Genomic DNA, 21,381 nt, shown 5'->3' with positions numbered 1-21,381 from the left:
GAAGGTAGCCCATGTAGTCTAACTACGTTTTGTAAGAACAACTCTGCTGTTTCAGCAGCGGTGGGTAACTTCCTGTAGGGGATAAAATGAGCCATCTTTGTTAGGAGATCAACAACGACAAGAATAGTGGTACAGTTGCTAGATCTAGGAAGATCGACAATGTAGTCCATACCAACAGTTTGCCAAGGACGATCTGGTATGTGTAGAGGTTTTAACAAACCATATGGTTTACACCTTTCAGGTTTTAGTATGGTACACGTTTCACAAGAGTTTACATAGTCTTTTACTGTTGACTCGATATTGGGCCACCAATAATTCCTTTTTAGCAATTCCAATGTTCTCTGCACTCCAGGATGTCCAGCAAGAGGTGCTTCATGATGATGATATAAAATTTTGTCTCTAAATGAAGGAGGTATGAAAAGTTTATCTTTATAGTAGAAAAGTGAATCATCTTTTTCTGTAAGTTTCTCCTTTGGGAAGGAAAGATCTTGCTGTTGAGAATCTCGGAAAGAACTGTATGGGGTCAACATAGCACAGAAATGATCTGGTGTAAGTATTGCCCTAGGAGGATTTTCTACTGATTTTTGGTTAAGTCTTCTGGAGAGGGCATCTGCCTTTCCATTCTTCGATCCTGGTCGATATGTGATATGGAAATTAAACCGTGTGAAATAAAGACTCCAACGAAGTTGGCGAGCAGAGAGGGTTTTGCTTGATTGAAGATATTCTAAATTCCGATGATCCGTATAAATGAGTATGGGGATCTTAGTTCCTTCAAGGAGATGTCGCCAGTGTTCAAAAGATTTCCTTATCACGAGAAGTTCCTTATCCCCAATGGAATAGTTTAGTTCAGGGGGTGTCATTAACCTGGAGAAAAAAGCTACCGGATGTATGGGATCTGCAGGTGATTTTCTTTGGGAAAGTATGGCTCCTAAAGCGTAATTAGAGGCGTCTACCTCAAGGATATATTGCAAGGAGGGATTAGGAAATTGCAGTATTGGTGCTGAGGTAAATGATGTCTTAAGAAAATCAAAAGCTTCTTGTGCCTTTTTATTCCAAATAAATGGAGAACGAGAACCAGTGAGAGAACTAAGGGGTTTAGCAATGGCAGAGAACCCCTTAATGAATTTCCGGTAGAAATTGGCAAATCCCAGAAATCGTTGCACATCTTTTGTAGAAGTAGGTACAGGCCAATTCTTTATCGCATCTACCTTGTCTTCTTCCATTCTGATACCTGCAGATGATATATGATATCCTAAGAAAGAGATCTCTGAGGCATGGAACAAACATTTTTCGGATTTAGCAAATAGTTGGTGTGTACGAAGTCTTCCCAATACCCAACGAACATGTTTCTGGTGATCCTCAAGATTGTCTGAGTAAATCAGGATATCATCCAAGTAAACCACCATGCACACGTCCAGCAAATCTCGAAAGATGTCATTGATGAAGTGCTGGAACGTGGCTGGGGCATTACATAACCCGAAAGGCATTACAAGGTATTCATATAATCCGTAGCGTGTTCTGAAGGCAGTGAGCCACTCATCACCTTCTCGGATCTTGACGAGGTTATATGCACCTCTTAAGTCCAGTTTGGTGTAGATTTTTGCTTGACTGAGACGTTCGACTAATTCCGGTATTAATGGTAACGGATACCTATTTTTCACTGTTATTTTGTTCAGAAGACGATAATCTATGATGGGCCTCAAAGAGTTGTCTTTGTTTCTGACAAAGAAGATGCCAGCTCCAGCTGGGGAGGTAGAAGGTCTAATAAAACCTTTTTTTAGGTTGTCATCAATATATGACTTTAGATGTTCAAGTTCAGGGTTAGACAGCGGATAGATGTGCCCATAAGGAATAGCAGACCCAGGTAACAACTCAATAGGGCAGTCGTAGATGCGGTGTGGTGGTAGTGTCTCCGCTTCCTTCTTGCTAAACACATCTGCATAATCTTGATAAGCATCAGGTAAGATAAACTCTGTCATATGTAATATCTTTTGAGAGGGAAGACAGGATTTCTGACAGAATGACGATTCAAAATGCACTTGAAGATCACCCCAATCTATCCTTGGTTTATGTTTTTGTAGCCAAGAAAGCCCTAAAACTATGGGGAACATAGGAGATGGTATGATGTCAAAAACAATAAATTCAGTATGACCTGAAACAGTGGTTATCTTGATAGGTATGGTGTGGTGTGTAATAGGACCAGTATTAATCAATGTCCCATCAATAACACGTATTGACACAGGAATTGCTTTCAAACATAAAGGAATTTTATTTTTCTTAGCAAAATCAACATCCAGGAAATTTGAATAGGCTCCGGAATCCACTATAGCTTCAGTTGGTAGTATATGGTGGTCCCACTGTAGGGAGAGAAATAACGTACAGTAAGCTGAGTTAGAAACTTTATTAATGAAATAGTTATGAGTAGTGGAGGACTTACTGTTCTTCTGACGGTGAAGGATGGGGCATTCTTTCACTGAATGGTTAGATGATGCACAATACATGCAGAGATTGGCTCTCTTCCTACGCATCCGTTCTTCTGGTTGCAGAGGTCCCTTCGTAAATCCTATATCCATAGGTACAGGGTTATCTCTAGATTCTCTAGAAGTTGAGGTAGTATTAGAAGATGGGTAGGTCTTGGATGGTGGTTCTGAATGTGTTCGTTCAGCTCTCCTCTCTCTAAGACGTCTATCAATATGTATAGACAGGTCTATCAATCCCTCTAAAGTTCTGGGGAGGTCAGCCCGTGCTAACTCATCTTTCAGAGGATCGCTTAATCCCAACCTGTATTGATTGCGTAATGATATGTCACTCCATTCGGAATCTTTAGCATAGAGTTTAAATTCTGTGAGATATTCCTCTACAGGTCTATGACCCTGTTTTAGGGAGCGCATACTAGTTTCAGCTGAAAGCTGTTTTTGGGTATCATCGTAAAGTATTCCCATTTGGGAGAAAAATTCTGTGAGTGAACCAAAGATAGGATCTTCATTCTCAAAGAATACATCTGCCCATTTACGGGGTTCCCCCCTAAGAAAAGAGATTACAGTCATAACTTTTATCCTTTCATTATGGTAAGTCTTAGGTCTCATTTGGAATAGAAGATTGCAGGCATTCTTAAATTGTCTGTACTCTGATCGCTGTCCAGAGAAAAGATCAGGGAGAGAAACTTGTGGTTCTGAGCTATTATCTCTAAGCATAGTGGATAGTGATTAATTCCTAATTTGTAGTTCTCTAACACCTTGAGTGAGTTGATCAACACGCTGTGTTAAATTATACACCACTGTTGGTATATCTGCTGGATCCATGGTAATGGTCAATTAATATGTAAGGCAGCTGAACTCCCTGTAAAGGAGTTGAAGTATAATAGGATCTCAACTGCAGACGTACCAGTAATTTAGAATGTAAATGGTTAAATGTTGTTTGAGTCCTTTTGAGGTTAGTAGGACTATTCGGTTACAGGAGAGAAGTAGTAAATCCTGTAAAGAGTCTTTGAAGGTATTTAATTATCTGCTAGTTAAATTGTATAGATATGTAACAACCAGTAGCCAGTTAGTGAAAAGTCTGTTTGTTAATTAAGAAGTTGATTCAAACCTCAGGTGTCTATCTATCCCCCTCTTAGCTTGACACGAAGGCACAGTGAAGATTTTGCATATATTAGTATTTTACTCAGAGTAACTTTGTGCAGGATTCAATTCAGTTCCTCTGTGAAAATGTGGGGAGAGCGAGTTCAAGCAGCCTGCTGCAGCGACGGCTGTGTGAAGGGCGGCGGTGACGTCACCGAATGAGGTGTGTGGCTGAGCACCAATCGGGTGCGAGGAAAAGCGGAAGCTTTGATGCGAACAAACAAACAGGCTAAAAAGTTATTCCTTTGTTTGGCGGAGCTCACCGCAAGATTGAATTGATTGCTGGTAGATTCATTCAGAGAGGTGAGTTGTTTTAAGTTGATTCCTGGAAGTCTCCAAAGAAGTAATATATCCGTAGTCAATTAGAGGTTTAGATTCAGGTTGTCTGTGAACTAGGTTCTGCACAACTTGCAAGATTAATTGACAAGGATCCAAGGTGGATTGTGGGAATTTATAGAAATTTCTTAAAGGGATAGAGATTGCTTAAAGGGATACTCCAAAGTGGAAAATAAGCATGACATCAGCGTCACGGGAAAACTTGTTGATTTTGCGGTCCTCATGGGTCTTAGGGAACTCCTCTATGTTAGCAACCACTTCTGCTGTCAAAGGGGTGAATTCGGTAAGACATAATTTATCTTTTAAACCAACTTCTAATGCTTGTATTTCTTTCTGGATACGTTGAATGCTCAATATCATTAAATCAAATGAACATTTATTAAGAATTTTATCAAAAGTATAACAATATTCTTTGTCTTCCATAAAGAGTGTAGGTCTTAATGACACTCTAAGCCCTCTAGGGATTCTGCGTAATCTGTGGTATTCAGCAAGGGTAGAGGAATGGAGTTCCCAATTTACTTCTTTTTTCTTTTCTCTCTCTCATTGTTTAGAGTTTATTTCTGTATCTGGAACAGCCAGAAAATCACTTGGGCCTCTTACCAGAGTAGCGATGGTAGCAGCCTCCATATCAGTAAAGGTAAACACATCTGGTTGAACTTCCAATGCTTGATGTCAAAACTGGTTACTTGAAATTGTGCAAAGGACGATGAAACAAAGTCAGTAGCAAGAAAATATCCAGCACCAATTTCAATGTATATGCGATTATTGGGTGCAAGCTGCCTCTGTCCCACCAAGACAGACTAATATAGATTAGAAGAAAGGGCTGCAGCACTCCAATTAAATATTTTAGTGATTTATTTTCAAGCAGAAAAACATAGGCGGCGTTTCGGGCTTTGCCCTTTCTCAAGCCAACTGATTAAATACATAATTAATGCCTACAATTTATAAGCTGTGAATAAACCAAAATACAGGTGAAAAATATTGAAGTGATTATTATTTAAGGAGACAGTACTGTTTAAAAAACACACTGTGCACTCATTGGTTACATTTGTCATGTGATAATATATATCATAAAGTGATACAATACTTTTTGTCTCAACTGTGACTTTATAATAACAAAATTAAATTAAATTCTATAATTATGTTTCTTTGTGTGTTATATGTGAATTTGTGTGTATATATTTTTTGTAAAAAAAAAACTAATAAATTCTAATATTATACTAACCAACAAAGAATTTTAATCATTAAAAAGTGTTACCTTTATGATGGCTTACAAAAGGGGAAAATTTTATTGTCATCTTTAGGTAGAAATATTTATGGAAAAACATCTCTAAAATGTAGTAATATTTTTTACAAAATGAGAAGCTAATTTAATGTTCATTGATTTATATATATTGTATATAAAAGATACAATTTCAGCCAATTAAACCAACAGTATTTTCCATGCTTACAATGGGTACTTGTGCGATAGGTTTGCCACCTTTGCCAAGTGTTACATTAATGAGATCTATGTTTGCGGGGTTGTGGGTTCTGAGAGAAATAAAGAGAGAGAGAGAAATAAAGAGAGAGAAATAAAGATAGAGAGAAAGAAAGGTAAAGAGAGAGAGAGATTATGAGAGGGAGAGTGAGAGAGAAATTATTTTTGCAGCTAAAGGGGTAGATTTATGAAGTGTCGGGCGGACAAGATCTGCTGTATCGGATCATGTCCGTCCGACATCGCTAAATGCTGACAGCATACGCTGTCTGCATTTAACATTGCTCAAGCATTTCCGATGAAAAGATCGGCCGCTAGCAGGGGGTGTCAATCGTCCCAATCGTATCCGATCAGGATGATTGCAGTCCGCCAGCTCAGAGGTGACGGATAAGTTAAGGAACAGCTACGACCACTGCTTCTTAACTCACATTTCCGGTGAGCTGGAAACTATGGGGGTAGATAGCAGCATCGGCTGCTTGTTAAATCTACCCCTTAGTTTCTGAGTTATTCTGTATAATTACTGATGCATGGCTGTTTATTTTTTATTTATTTATTTTTTATTTTTATTTTTTTAAAGGTGTCAGCACTGCCCTTATAGTATTTAATAATGCATAGTAAAACAATGAATAACTTTATAATGTACTTTATTTTGCCCTCCTTCCTTGTAATTTGCCATTGTTCTACACATGTATTATCAATGTGCAACACTTGGCAAAGGTGGCAGAAGCACATTATTGTGTGGGCAAAGTTATACATACGTTACCTCCTTACATATTTGGAATCGTTATCTAATCTTGCTAATTGGCTGCAGATTTAATATTATTTGAACAAAGAATGCAGTTAAACCCAACATTTTTAGGAAATACATGTTTTTTATATATGTTTATTCACACCCGGCCTAGTGAGAAAGGCAGAGATTTGTAGCAAACAGGATTCAGGAGAAGCGATGGAGTTCCGTTATATCATTGTGGCACCCTCCTGTCTAGTGAAGTGACAACGTTACACAGTACAGTGAAGGGACAGTCTACACCAGAATTTTTATTGTTTAAAAATATAGACAATCACTTCATTACCCGTTCCCCAGTTTTGCATAACAAACATGGTTATATTGATATACTTTTTACCTCTGTGATTACCTTGTATCTAAGCCTCTGCAAACTGCCCCCTTATTTCAGTTCTTTTGACAGACATCCATTTTAGCCAATCAGAGCTGGCTCATAGGAACTCCACGTGCGTGAGCACAGTGTTATCTATATCACACACATGAACTAACACCCTCTAGTGGTGAAAATTTGTCAAAATGCCCTGAGAGAAGAGGTGGCCTTCAAGGGCTTATAAATTAGGATATGAACCTCCTAGGTTTAGCTTTCAACTAAGAATACCAAGAGAACAAAGCAAAATTGGTGATAAAAGTAAATTGGGAAATTGTTTAAAATTACATTTTATGACTGTAATTACATACATCATGAAAGTTTATTTTGGACTAGACCAGGGGTCGCCAACGTTTTGGACCTCAGGGACCACTAAACTCACAATTTTGAATCCCGTGGACCACTAACTTGATTTTTTTTTTAAATTTAAAAACCTCTATAATGTGTGTGTTTGTATGTGTGTGTATATATATATATATATACATATATATATATATATATATATATATATATATATATATATATATATATATAGACACAGCAGCTTGTAAGAAGGATCCGGTGTAAATCCCAAAGTTTACACAGCAGCATAAGAAGCCAGCACAAAAGGATAAATTGATCACAGAAAGAGTGATTGATTTATGGAATAAACTTCCTCAAGAGGTAGCAGCAACAAACACTGTGGGGGACTTTAAAAATGCATGGGACAAGCATAGGGCTATCCTACGAACTAGATAAGTTTATACTGTTAGGTAAGGTCGGGCAGACTTGCTGGGCCTATGGCTCTTATCTGCCGTCAATATCTATGTTTCTATGTTTCTATGTTTCTATCACCATTTATTGAAATAAGAACATAACGTTTCGGCCCCACCAGGGAGGCCTTGGTCACATGTAGATAGGTCACCCCAAACGAACATGTTCGTTTGGGGTGACCTATCTACATGTGACCAAGGCCTCCCTGGTGGGGCCGAAACGTTATGTTCTTATTTCAATAAATGGGGATCAATTTATCCTTTTGTGCTGGCTTCTTATGCTGCTGTGTAAACTTTGGGATTTACACCGGATCCTTCTTACAAGCTGCTGTGTCTATCGATACCTCTACATAGCCGTGCACATTGCTGTTGGTGGTGCTGGTGAGTGCTGATCTTTTTTTATATATATATATATATATATATATATATATATATATATATATATATATATATATACACACATACTGTACATAACTAGTATAACCGTAGCTAAGTTTACATTATGAATATATTTACACGTTTTTAAGAATCATTTTTTTGAGTTAACTGACTTAATGACAGAACTGAGAGAATACTTCCAAATGACAGATAAAGTGTGAGTGCCACCTTTTGAGCTGCAAACAGAGGCAGAAAGTGGGAACAAAAGAATTATGTTTAAAAGGACCACAAGACATTCAAGTTACCTCCCCAGTTAGGAATTATTCAAAACTACTTATGATCATGGACAGACATTGGAGTCATAAATTAAGTTCAGAAAGCTCTCAATATGGATGTGAGCTAACCACAACTGATGTTACTGGCAATTACTATAATACTGGTGGGATATGGCTGATCTGCTGGATGACAATTACTGGAATTCAGGTGGAATGGATGTGTGTGCTGGAAAATTATTAGAATTAAAAATAATTAATATTTAATAAAAAATAAATGGAGGGGAGGAAGACAAACAGTGATGTAAGTCCATCTGAAGTAATTAGGAAAACTACTAAAAAGAGACAGGTAAAGGGAAGAAAATAAATTAAATATGAGAGAATTTTTTTTTAAAAGATTTTCTCTTTTTATATGCTATAATTCCACTATTTTAAGCCTAGACTTTATCAACCTCTCTAAACAGCGTCCCGGGCAGGAGGAGTTAAATATACAATCTAGCTACACATGTTGCCCAGTACTACACAACGTGTGTAGGGAGATTGTAATCTGTAACTCCTACTCCGGTTTTCACTGATGTCCAGCCAGGCACTGTAGGGAGTTGCGGTGCGATGAGGGTGACACCATCAGAGAAAATTCATTCCTGCTTGATGGTGTCAGGGGCCACCAACATCTTCTCGTGAACCACCAGTGGTCCACGGACCACTGGTTGGCGACCGCTGGACTAGACTGTCCTTTTAAAGGTCAAAAGACTAAACTTGCACATAAGAGTATGCTGTACCCATCCCAGAGCTAATAGTTTTTTTAACAAATGTCCCACACATGGAGTTCATTTGATTCTTATGGACTCCATGTATAAGACATTTGTTTAAAAAAAATATTAGCTCTGCTTACTGCCTGCACTGTCAATCTATTGGTCTAATTATAGAGCTCTCATAGTCTCACCTCTTGATCTGGAAACCACTCCCGGACCGGTCCTGTTCTGCTCCACCAACCACTGAGTGTCTGATTTGGCCCTGGGCTCCATACTGCAGTCAGCCCAGCCCAGTAGGGTGTCCCACCGACCAGACTAGTCTGAACTGTTCTGGAAGTACAGTCCTGGCCAAAAGTTTTGAGAATGATACAAATATTAATTTTCACAAAGTCTGCTGCCTCAGTTTTTATGATGGCAATTTGCATATACATCCAGAATCTTATGAAGAGTGATCAATTAATTGAAAAGTCCATCTGTGCCATGAAAATGAACTTAATCCCCCAAAAAACATTTCCACTGCATTTCAGCCCTGCCACAAAATGACCAGCTGACATCATGTCAGTGATTCTCTCGTTAACACAGGTGTAAGTGTTGACGAGGAGAAGGCTGGAGACCACTCTGTCATGCTGATTGAGTTAGAATAAGAGACTCTAAGCTTTAAAAGGAGGGTGGTGCTTGAAATCATTGTTCTTCCTCTGTTAACCATGATTACCTGCAAGGAAACATGTGCAGTCATCATTGCTTTGCACAAAAAGGTATTCACAGGCAAGGATATTGCTGCTACTAAGATTGCATCTAAATCAACCATTTATAGGATCATCAAGAACTTTAAGGAGAGAGGTTCAATTGTTGTGAAGAAGGCTTCAGGGCACCCAAAAAGTTGTTTCAGCTGTGAGATCGGTCCCACCAGTGCAGAGCTTGCTCAGGTATGACAGCAGGCAAGTGTGAGTGCATCTGCGCGCACAGTGAGGCGAAGACTTTTGGAGGATAGCCTGATGTCAAGAAGGGCAGCAAAGAAGCCACTTCTCTCTAGGAAAAACATCAGGGACAGATTGATATTCTGCAAAAGGTACAGGGATTGGACTGCTGAGGACTGGGGTAAAGTCATTTTCTCTGATGAATCCCCTTTCTCATTGTTTGGGGCATCTGGAAAAAAAACCTTGTCCTGGGAAGAAAAGGTGAGCGCTACCATCAGTCTTGTGTCATCCCAACAATAAAGCATCCTGAGACCATTCATGTGTGGGGTTGCTTCTCAGCCAAGGGAGTGGGCTCACTCACAATTTTGCCTAAGAGCAAAGCCATGAATAAAGAACATCCTCCAAGAGCAACTTCTCCCAACCATCCAAGAACAGTTTAGTGACAAACAATGCCTTTCCCAGCATGATGGAGCACCTTGCCATAAGGCAAAAGTGATAACAAAGTGTCTTGGGGAACAAAACATCTAAATTTTGGGTCCATGGCCAAGAAACTCCCCAGACCTTAATCCCATTGAGAACTTGTGGTCAATCCTCAAGAGGCGGGTGAACAAAAAAAACTCCAAGCATTGATTATGCAAGAATGGGCTGCCATCAGTCAGGAAGTTGATTGACAGAATGCCAGGGCGAATAGCAGGGGTCTTGAAAAAGAAGGGTCAACACTGAAAATATTGGGCTATATTACAAGTTGTGCGCTAAACCGGGTGCGTAAAAACCGCAATAAAATAAGCGGTATTGCACTCTCCATAGCGCTGTCATTACAAGACAAACCTTCTTTTGTTGTGCGGTATGGGGCGTTAAGCTCCATACCGCACAAAACTAAAGGCCTGACTTGACGTGCTTGTGCACATTTCCCCCCATAGACATCAATGGAGAGAAAGTGTTAGAAAAAATGGTGATCGCCGTAACGCAATTCCCATTGATGTTAGGGTGATAAAACCTAACACCCTTACATAAATCCCTGTTCAAATCAGCCAATAGGATTTAAGCAGCTCTCATCCTATTGGCTGATTTGAATTTTTCATCCAATAGGAATGCAATGTTACCCCAATATAAAAGGGATACCTTGCATTCAATCCTCAGTGTGCGGCGACGATCTTACAAAGAGGATCCTCCACGCTGGATGGCTCCTTGGTCGCCGGTCCTGTTCCACGGTCACCTCCGCTCTGCGCTGCCTTCGCCCTACATGAAGATAGAAGAGGTCTCCACGCTGGATGAAGATGTCGCCGCCTGGAAAAAGACCTTCACCGCCTGGAAAACAACCTTCTCCGCCGGACTTCAGGAACGGTGAGTACCTATTTGGGGGTTAGACTTTGTTTTTTGTTTTTGGGTGTTTTTTTTTTTTTTTAGATTAGGGCTTTTTTATTTTTATTGGCAAAAAAGAGCTGAATGCCCTTTTAAGGGCAATGCCCATACAAATGCCCCTTTAGGGGCAATGGGTATCTTAAAATTTTTTAGACTTAGGTTTTTTATTTTGTGGGGTTGGTTGGGTGGGTGGATTTACTTTTAGGGGGGACTTTGTAATTATTTTAGGTAAAAGAGCTGTTTAACTTAGGGCAATGCCCTTAACCCCTTAATGACCGGACCATTTTTCAATTTTCTTACCCTTAATGACAATGGCTATTTTTACATTTCTGCAGTGTTTGTGTTTAGCTGTAATTTTCCTCTTACTCATTTACTGTACCCACACATATTATATACCGTTTTTCTCGCCATTAAATGGACTTTCTAAAGATACCATTATTTTCATCATATCTTATAATTTACTATAAAAAAATTTTTAAAATATGAGGAAAAAAATGAAAAAAACACACTTTTTCTAACTTTGACCCCCAAAATCTGTTACACATCTACAACCACCAAAAAACACCCATGCTAAATAGTTTCTAAATTTTGTCCTGAGTTTAGAAATACCCAATTTTTACATGTTCTTTGCTTTTTTTGCAAGTTATAGGGCCATAAATACAAGTAGCACTTTGCTATTTCCAAACCACTTTTTTTCAAAATTAGCGCTAGTTACATTGGAACACTGATATCTTTCAGGAATCCCTGAATATCCCTTGACATGTATATATTTATATTTAGAAGACATCCCAAATCATTGATCTAGGCCCATTTTTTTATATTTCATGCCACCATTTCACCGCCAAATACGATCAAATAAAAAAAAAAAACTTAAATTTTTCACAATTTTAGGTTTCTCACTGAAATTATTTACAAACAGCTTGTGCAATTATGGCACAAATGGTTCTAAATGCTTCTCTGGGATCCCCTTTGTTCAGAAATAGCAGACATATATGGCTTTGGCGTTGCTTTTTGGTAATAATAAGGCCGTTAAATACTGCTACGCACCACACTTGTAATATGCCCAGCAGTTAAGGGGTTAATTAGGTAGCTTGTAGGGTTAATTTTTAGCTTTAGCGTAGAGATCAGCCTCCCACCTGACACATCCCACCCCCTGATCCCCCCCCTAACCCCCTCAAACAGCTCTCTTCCCTCCCCCACCTTACAATTGTCACCGCCATCTTAAGTACTGGCAGAAAGTCTGCCAGTACTGAAATAAAAATAATTTATTATTATTTTTTTATTTTTTTCATACAGTCTGCAGTGATGGATCCCCCCTTACCCCACAACCTCCCTGATCCCCCCCAATACATATCTCTAACCCTCCCCCTCTACCTATTTGCCGCCATCTTGGGTACTGGCAGCTGTCTGCCAGTACCCAATTTGCCCCCCAAAATAGTTTTTTTTTTACTTTTTTATACTGAAATACTTGTTTTCTGTAGTGTAGCTGGCCCCCCTAAATGATCTATATCCCTCCCCCTCCCAGATCCCTTACTAAAGAACTAAGATCCCCCTGCATCTATATCGTTTTTTTTTTTACTTTCATATTGATGCATAATTTGCGTGCGTGCGCACGCGCACGCGCCCGCCACCCCGCCCCCCCCCGCCGCAACCACCCCTCCGGTCACAACAACCGACAGTGTCAGATGGGTTTGGCTAACTGGGGGTCATATAGCCAAAAGATGCTCCCACCCACCAACAAATTTGTTAGCATCATTGGCCGATGCAGAGAGGGCCACAGAGTGGCCCTTTCTGCATCGGTAAGTAAAATAGTGGATTGCAGTGATGCCTCAATATTGAGGCATCACTACAATCCCTTGGAAGCAGCTGGAAGCGATCATGATCGCTTCCAGCACTTCAGAGAACAGAGGACGTACCAGGTACGTCAATTGTCATTAAGGGAGTATTTTTCTATGACGTACCTGGTACGTCCTCTGTCATTAAGGGGTTAAAAAACGCCCTTTTAAGGTCTATTGGTAGTTTATTGATAGATTAGGGGTGTTTCTATTTTGGGTGGCTATTTTGTTTTTATAGGGCTATTAGATTAGGTTTAATTTTTATTATTTTGGATAATTTCATTTATTATTTTTTGTAATCTTAGTGTTTTATTTTTTTTCGTAATTTTAGCGTTATTGTTTTTTTTGGTAATGTTAGATTTTTTTTATTTTTTTGTAGTTTTAGGTTTTTTAAATTTTTTATTTAGCTTTTTTTATTTTTTGCTTATTTTCTTTTCTTAAAATCTTATTTTTTTTTATCTCACTGGTAAGTTTTTATTTCATTTAAGATAGTTATATTGTAAATTTAATTTAAAGTTATGGGGGTGTTTAGTTTAGGGTTTAGGGGTTAATAGTTTAATTTAGTGATATGTGATGTTGGGGGGCCGACGGTTTAGGGGTTAATATGTTTAGTTTAGTATTATCGATGTGGGGGTGGCGGTTTAGGGGTTAATAGTTTTAGTTTAGTAGTAGCGATGTGGGGGGCCGATAGTTTATGGGTTAATAACTTTATTTAGTGGTTAGCATTGTGGGGGCCCAGCAGTTTAGGGGTTAATAGGTTTATTTAGTGTTGGCTATGTGGGTGGTCGGTGGATTAGGGGTTAATAAGTTTAATAAAGTATTTGCGATGCTGGGGATGGCGTTTTAGGGGTTAATAATGTAGTTTATGAGTGTTAGTGTACTTTGTAACATTTTAGTTATGAGTTTTGTGAAACATTTTTGTTTCGCAAAATCCATAACTACCGGTCTCAGATAGAGGAATGGATCATTGCAGTATAAGCTATAACGCTAGCGTTATAGCTTGACCGAACAACCTGCAATGCGGCACAATGAAAATCCCGCACTCAAAAAATGACTTTTCATTGCGCCGTATTACAAGTGTATAGCCATACTGCCACGACTTGTAATACGGGAGTCCTGCATTTTCCGCACACAATGGCCAATTTTTCAGCGGTATCGGAGTACCTCACTGTACCGTGACACTTGTAATCTTGCCCATTGACTGTTTGCATAAACTTAATGTAATTGTCAATAAAAGCCTTTGACATTTATGAAATGCTCGTACTTATACTTCAGTGTACCATAGTAACATCTGACTAAAAGATCTAAAAACACTGAAGCAGCAGACTTTGTGAAAATTAATATTTGTGTCATTCTCTAAACATTTGGCCAGGACTGTAACTTTACGTCAGTCACCATCACATGATTGGACGGGCCGGGTATTGTTCAGGTGCTATAAGAGCTACCTGAATTTGGGTTTTATTTTGCCAGTGAAAATTGATAGTGGGTTGGGTCAGGGCTTGTGCTCACAAGACCTCCTTGCTGCCTCTCTCCATAGATTACATTTTTTTTTTTTAAATGTTGATTTTTTTAAAATCTAACGCCTAGATTTAGAGTTCTGCGTTAGCCGTCAAAACCAGCGTTAGGGGGCCCTAACGCTGGTTTTGTCCTACCGCTGGTATTTAGAGTCGTGTAGGTAAGGGTCTAATGCTCACTTTCCAGCCGCGACTTTTCCATACCGCAGATCCCCTTACGCCATTTGCGTATCCTATCTTTTCAATGGGATCTTTCTAACGCTGGTATTTAGAGTCTTGGCTGAAGTGAGCGTTAGAAATCTAACGACAAGACTCCAGCCGCAGAGAAAAGCCAGGAGTTAAGAGCTTTCTGGGCTAACGCCGGTTCATAGAGCTCTTAACTACTGTGCTCTAAAGTACACTAACACCCATAAACTACCTATGTACCCCTAAACCGAGGTCCCCCCACATCGCCGCCACTCTATTAAATTTTTTAAACCCCTAATCTGCCAACCGCACACTGCCGCAACCTACATTATCCCTATGTACCCCTAATCTGCTGCCCCTAACATCACCGACCCCTATATTATATTTATTAACCCCTAATCTGCCCCCCCCAACGTCGCCGCTACCTTGCCTACACTTATTAACCCCTAATCTGCCGACCGGACCTCGCCGCCACTATAATAAATGTATTAACCCCTAAACCGCCTCACTCCCGCCTCGCAAACCCTATAATAAATAGTATTAACCCCTAATCTGCCCTCCCTAACATCGCCGACACCTAACTTCAAGTATTAACCCCTAATCTGCCGACCCGACCTCGCCGCTACTCTAATAAATGTATTAACCCCTAAAGCTAAGTCTAACCCTATCCCTAACACCCCCCTAAGTTAAATATAATTTAAATATAACGAAATAAAATAAATCTTATTAAATAAATTAATCCTATTTAAAACTAAATACCTGTAAAATAAACCCTAATATAGCTACAATATAAATTATAATTATATTGTAGCTATTTTAGGATTAATATTTATTTTACAGGCAACTTTGTATTTATTTTAACCAGGTACAATAGCTATTAAATAGTTAATAACTATTTAAAAGCTATCTAGTTAAAATAATTACAAAATTACCTGTAAAATAAATCCTAACCTAAGTTACAATTAAACCTAACACTACACTATCAATAAATTAATTAAATAAACTACCTACAATTATCTACAATTAAACCTAACACTACACTAAAAAAATAATTTACAAACATTATAAAAATATTACAACAATTTTAAGCTAATTACACCTACTCTAAGCCCCCTAATAAAATAACAAAGCCCCCCAAAATAAAAAAATGCCCTACCCTATTCTAAAATACAAATAGAAAAGCTCTTTTACCTTACCAGCCCTTAAAAGGGCCTTTTGCGGAGCATGCCCCAAAGAATTCTGCTCTTTTGCCTGTAAAAAAAAACATACAATACCCCCCCCCAACATTACAACCCACCACCCACATACCCCTAATCTAACCCAACCCCCCCTTAAATAAACCTAACACTAAGCCCCTGAAGATCTCCCTACCTTATCTTCACCACGCCGGGTATCACCGATCCGTCCAGAAGAGGCTCCGAAGTCTTCATCCAAGCCCAAGCGGGGGCTGAAGAGGTCCATCATCGGGCTGAAGTCTTGATCCAAGCGGGGGCTGAAGACATCCATCATCCGGCTGAAGTCTTGATCCAAGCGGGGGCTGAAGAGATCCATCATCCGGCTGAAGTCTTGATCCAAGCTGGGGCTGAAGAGATTCATCATCCGGCTGAAGTCTTGATCCAAGCGGGGGCTGAAGAGATCCATCATCCGGCTGAAGTCTTCTATCAAGCGGCATCTTCAATCTTCTTTCTTCCGGATCCATCTTCATCCCGCCAAAGCGGAACATCCATCCTGGCCAACGACTTCCCGATGAATGACGGTTCCTTTAAGGGACGTCATCCAAGATGGCGTCCCTCGAATTACGATTGGCTGATAGGATTCTATCAGCCAATCGGAATTAAGGTAGGAAAAATCTGATTGGCTGATTGGATCAGCCAATCAGATTGAGCTTGCATTCTATTGGCTGTTCCGATCAGCCAATAGAATGCGAGCTCAATCTGATTGGCTGATTGGATCAGCCAATCGGATTGAACTTGAATCTGATTGGCTGATTCCATCAGCCAATCAGAATTTTCCTACCTTAATTCCGATTGGCTGATAGAATCCTGATATCCTGGTGTACTCTTTATATAGCACCTGTGTGTTAATCATTAACTTTTGCACTGTCCAATTACATGAAATTCACATTTCATATACATTGCTTCCATCTAGTGGACATACATGTTATTGCATATACAATCATTAGAATACCAGTCAGATTATATTTTAAATAATTTTTCTTCCAAAAACAGACTATAGCAATATACACAAATTAAAAACATATACAAGGGGGATGCTTCTGGGCGGCGGCCATAATGGTTGCTTACTTTAGAGGCTGAAGAGTCAGACTAATATATCTACTGCATATCGCCTGACTGCAGCACCATCCAGGGTTGAGAGTGCTATCTACCCAAACTACAGATTCTACGGAGTCATTTGACCTGGATAGTGGGGCCAACTTCAACCCTGAAGCACTGGAACGATGAGGTACGCAGTGGCAGCCCCCCCCCCCCGGTGAACCGTGTATAACAGCTTCTTACGCTGTCCTCCTAAACTACCTCTAAACTATGGCATTCAATATGCGATCATTTGAAGCTGCAGTATATTCTATATAATAGGAGCATTAGCAAAGGCTGTCCTATTTAATGACCATTGGATTCAGTTTAAGACCTCAGCCTGGTGTACTAGAAGATGGACCAGCTCCCTCTAACACCCCAGGATGCCCCACCGAGCACTGTGATAACCTCCCTGAACTCTAATACCGCAGCTAATTTAGTTGATAATCTGGCCACAGATAAGGAATGGAGCACACCGCCTGCGGTATTGCAGCCCAGGGGCAGCTCAACACTCTGAGAGATCAAATGTGTCAGAGAACAGCTGAGAAAATCGGTCTTGATCACCCCTACACTTTTCACAGGCACTGACTGACTCAGCAGGCTACCAACATGGCGAACTGCTAAACCAAGTGGAGCAACGGCTCGACAGGCTTCTCCTTCCCCTAGCGATTTGCATAGTGTACTAGGGCCAAAACAGTGGATTAAACAGAAGGATTTCCCTAGCCCTTCAGGAGTGGGCTGCGTCGCCAAGATAACTAGCCCTCGATCCCCTTGTCAGAGGAGCACACCGACATCCAGCCCTTTCATTTTCCAGAACTGGCATAGGTTAAGTTTTGTCTTCATATGTTATTTCCTGCCAAGTTAAGCTCTGTAAAAGTTTGGCCTCTAATATGATGACCTTCAAGTCCGATTAACTGTGGCGAACTCATAGCTATTTAATTTCCTTCAACTGACTTTATCCGATGGTCTATAGATCATAGACATATAGAAGTAGCTAACGATCTATACCAAGCAGATATCAAGGTTAACTTCATTAACACATTTCTGCCCCACCAGCTGCGTATCAGCCCTATACTTTACTGGGACTATATGGGTTTAACTAATGCAAGTTAATATGTCTATTACGATTGATAATTAGCCCACACTGGATAACACAATACTAACAATTGTGTATTATGCGGTTCAGCTCTTTGTACCTTGAAACTCATATGTATTTATTTTTTGAGAATTGGAGTGGATTAGAATATAAGTGGTTTATGATGGGTGAGTGGTGGATTTTCAAAAATATACTACATTCTATTTTCCATTAGACTTAGCTAGCTCTATTTTTATACACTTACACTCCTAAAGCTTATACTGACTATAAAATATATTTTGTTTTATATAAATAATAAGCTGTCTGCGGCCGAGACAGCATACTCAACATACACTACAAAACACAGCCAAATCAATTTATAAGCTTTAGAAATATTAATAATACAGACCCAGGGCTTAGGCGTTTATTTCCTACTATGAATTTAAAATGTAATATACTTATATGCTATAGAACCAATGGGTCATAAATGCTACATTGCAGAAGAACCATAGCAATATTTAACCCCTTAATGACCGAGGACGTGCAGGGTACGTCCTCAAAAAAAAGGCAGTTAATGCCTGAGGACGTACCCTGCACGTCCTCTGTGTGGAAAGCAGCTGGAAGCGATCCTGATCGCTTCCAGCTGCTTTCCGGTTATTGCAGTGATGCCTCGATATGGAGGCATCCTGCAATAACCTTACATGGCCTTCCGGTGCAGAGAGAGCCACTCTGTGGCCCTCTCTGCACCGGACATCGATGGCCGGTATCGTTGGTGGGTGGGAGCCGGCTTGGGAGGCGGGTGGGCGGCCATCGGTGGGTGCCGTGAAGTCAAGGGGGGCGGGATCAGGGGCGGGAACGTTAGGGGGCGCGCGCGGGCGCGCGCGCGTGCACGGTGGGTGGCGGGCGGGCGCGTGCACGGGCGGGAGCGGGTGGGAACCGCTACACTACGGCAAATATATTTAATAAAAAATACCCAAATCTTGTTTGTGCAAAAGCACAAAAAGAGATCGTGGAGGGGTGGGGGTTGGTTTGGTGTGGGGGGAAGCTACACTACAGAAAAAATTAGTAAAAATTTAAAAAAAGCATGTTTTTCTTCTAAACTGGGTACTGGCAGACAGCTGCCAGTACCCAAGATGGCGCAGATTAAGTTAGAGTGGGAGGGTTATAGAGCTGTTTGGGGGGGATCAGTGAGGTTAGGGGATAAGGGGGGATAGTACACAGCAGCATATGTAAATATGCCTTTTTAAAAACACACAAAAAAACCAAATATAGCTTTTATTTTAGTACTGGCAGACTTTCTGCCAGTACTTAAGATGGCGGGGACAATTGTGGGGTGGGGGAGGGAAGAGAGCTGTTTGGGAGGGATCAGGGGGTCTGATGTTTCAGGTGGGAGGCTGAGCTCTACTCTAAATGTGATATTAACCCTGCAAGCTCCCTACAAGCTACCTAATTAACCCCTTCACTGCTAGCTATAATACACGTGTGATGCGCAGCGGCATTTAGCGGCCTTCTAAATACCAAAAAGCAACGCCAAAGCCATATATGTCTGCTATTTCTGAACAAAGGGGATCCCAGAGAAGCATTTACAACCATTTGTGCCATAACTGCACAAGCTGTTTGTAAATGATTTCAGTGAGAAACCTAAAATTGTGAAAAATGTTACGTTTTTTTTTAATTTGATCGCATTTGGCGGTGAAATGGTGGCATGAAATATACCAAAATGGGCCTAGATCAATACTTGGGGTTGTCTACTACACTACACTAAAGCTAAAATTACCCCAAAAAGCTCCCTACATGCTCCCTAATTAACCCCTTCACTGCTGGGCATAATACACGTGTGGTGCACAGTGGCATTTAGTGGCATTCTAATTACCAAAAAGCAACACCAAAGCCATATAAGTCTGCTATTTCTGAACAAAGGGGATCCCAGAGAACAATTTACAACCATTTGTGCCATAATTGCATAAGCTGTTTGTAAATAATTTCAGTGAGAAACCTAAAGTTTGTGAAAAAATTTGTGAAAAAGTGAACAATTTTTTTTATTTGATCGCATTTGGCGGTGAAATGGTGGCATGAAATATACAAAAATGGGCCTAGATCAATACTTTGGGATGTCTACTAAAAAAATATATATATATGTCAATAGATATTCAGAGATTCTTGAAAGATATTAGTGTTCTAATGTAACTAGCGCTAATTTTGAAAAAAAATGGTTTGGAAATAGCAAAGTGCTATTTGTATTTATTGCCCTATAACTTGCAAAAAAAGTAAAGAACATGTAAACATTGGGTATTTCTAAACTCAGGACAAAATTTAGAAACTATTTAGCATGGGTGTTTTTTGGTGGTTGTAGATGTGTAACAGATTTTGGGGGTCAAAGTTAGAAAAAGTGTATTTTTTTTCAATTTTTCCTCATATTTTATATTTTTTTTATAGTAAATTATAAGATATGATGAAAATAATGGTATCTTTAGAAAGTCCATTTAATGGCGAGAAAAACGGTATATAATATGTGGGGGTACGGTAAATGAGTAAGAGGAAAATTACAGCTAAACACAAACACCGCAAAAATGTAAAAATAGCCTTGGTCCCAAACGGACAGAAAATGGAAAAGTGCTGTGGTCATTAAGGGGTTAATGGGGCTAGCCAATTCTGTATAATGCCATGCTGAGTATGGGGCGTTACTTTGTACATATATGGACATAACGTGCTTTTTTATATATACTCCTATATTACACCATTTTATTTCTAATATATGTATATATATAAGATACTATTGTTTCTCCTATCCATAGAGAAATTATTTTTCATTACATATATGCTCTGAAAAATTACTATTTTATGTTTCCCCATTGTTATTTCATATCTTGATATACTGTTAGACAACTCTTAGCCTTGAGTTGAAAACCCATGCTGATGTATTTTGATTTCATATCATTGTAGCGCATGGTGAACTTGTTTATATATATATATATATATATATATATATATATATATATATATATATATATATATATATATATATATATATATATATATATATATAGGGAAACAGGAAAGACTCCTCGGCACTCCAAAGGTAAGATGAATTAAAAGCAGTCCTTTATTCAATAGCCATTAAAAGCATAGAATACATACAGCGACTTGGTAAAATCAAATGTAGAACAGAAAAGCAGGGGGAACATCACCCTCCTGTGACATCATACGTGTTTCATGCCTCTAGGGCACTTGTTCACTGATGATATATATATCTAGGGGCCTTGACTGTTTTAAGGCTTTTTTAATGAGCTGTTTAAGGCCTTTAGAGACCTCCTCCTACAAAATGTTCTTTTATGTTATACACCTGTCACCCTACTATTGAAAGAGCAGGCGATTGCCTTTCCAATAATGGGTCTTGATTACTTAACCATCCATCTGGCTATCTCAAGCCCTCTGCAGCAACCCA

The sequence above is a fragment of the Bombina bombina genome, chromosome 11 (genome assembly GCF_027579735.1).
Source record: "Bombina bombina isolate aBomBom1 chromosome 11, aBomBom1.pri, whole genome shotgun sequence".
Lineage (NCBI taxonomy): Eukaryota > Metazoa > Chordata > Amphibia > Anura > Bombinatoridae > Bombina > Bombina bombina.
This window is presented reverse-complemented; position numbering follows the sequence as displayed.